This window comes from Lupinus angustifolius, unplaced genomic scaffold (genome assembly GCF_001865875.1).
Source record: "Lupinus angustifolius cultivar Tanjil unplaced genomic scaffold, LupAngTanjil_v1.0 Scaffold_1321, whole genome shotgun sequence".
Lineage (NCBI taxonomy): Eukaryota > Viridiplantae > Streptophyta > Magnoliopsida > Fabales > Fabaceae > Lupinus > Lupinus angustifolius.
In genome coordinates, this window is record NW_017728644.1 from 1 (window position 1) to 1,378 (window position 1,378).

Sequence of the window (1,378 nt, forward strand, 5' to 3'; positions counted from 1 at the left end):
AGGATAAGGGCAATCATCGAAATTGTCTTTCCAAGGCCCTGTTGGGACAAGGTTTCAATGGTCAGGTAAAAACTCAAAGATTAAAATGTCAAGCAGAAATAATTAAGAGAAAATTAAAAGATCACCTGATCATCGGCCAAAATACCCCCCAAGCAATGCAAACTTCTGGTTTCCTTCTGAAGCATCCAAGCTAATGCAATTTTCTGCAATATAGAGTGATTAAAGCTTAAAAGTAAAGAACCCCCTCCCAAAAAAAACAATAACAGACAAGCCATAATACCTGATGCCTCAGAAGAGAGACAGACATTAGACCATCAGGTAAGTCGGTTTCCGTTTTTGATCGATAGAGATCCTGTGGCAACCATATTCCCAAATCACAATTAAAAAATAATGGGTCTCAAGTGAATCTCAGGTATACATGCTTTTGTGTGTTTACAATAACAAAAAAGTTAAACTCTCACATTGACTAAGGAGTGCTGACACACTTACATCAAGAAAGAATAAATATTAGGGTTTAAATTTTGATTTGGAGCTAATTTTAGGATTCTGTAACCAGAGCACTAGCATCTAGGGTTACAACCTTAGTAGGTTCTTACTTCATTAAATTTTGTATTTTTAGTCCTGGGGTATTTTGTAATTTTAGCATTTCATTGTATTAAGGCTAGAATTTATGTTAAGCTGGGGATTATTGGGTTTGTTTTAATGTCAAAGTTTCCGTAATGGTTTTGCTCAAATGCACATTTGTTTATAATTTGTTAACATAACCGTCATAGAAAAACAAATCAGGTTCCATACATCGTCAGCATAAAAGCAATGACCAGTGTATACGAGCATATAGTTTATTCCAGAGAACAAGTACAATTACACCATCACAAAGGACACAGAATAATAATTTTTACAGCCTCAAATCAAACGCAATACTAATAACCTGATTGGAATGCATAGGAATGCCTGATGTCCAGCATTTACAGGAGTTCAATACCTTCTGAGATTTTTTTTTGCCTCCACACGTAAAAAACAACAAAGAAATAAAAAGCAAGAGGGTCAACTCCACACCGCTTATATCCAGGTGTACTACATCTTGAACCCAACCTCTCAACGTCTATCACCAATTTCCCAAGGAGTCAACAATGACAATATGACATTAAGTCCCAAATGAAGCTCTCGATTCAGGAAATAATTTATATTTGACCTGTCTTAGCTAACGATTCCTAATCATACTTAACAGAGGGAACATCATCATAAAACTTAGAGCATCAAAAGATTTATATTGCAGAGGCACATATATGTATAATAGAGCTGGTAAACACATGTACTACCTGTAATGCTGCCTCATAAATAAGTCTCTCGTCAGTTGCAGAAGCCCTTTCATCAACTG

The 1,378-nt window shown here is 35.8% G+C and overlaps 1 long non-coding RNA gene across 1 annotated transcript; it reads right to left on the reverse strand.

Moving 5' to 3' along the window:
* Window positions 1-1,378, reverse strand: LOC109341984. Its single transcript, XR_002107021.1, has 4 exons — window positions 1,320-1,378; window positions 281-352; window positions 126-203; window positions 1-38 (listed from the first exon to the last, which is right to left on the reverse strand). It is a non-coding gene; the product is annotated as an uncharacterized LOC109341984 (long non-coding RNA).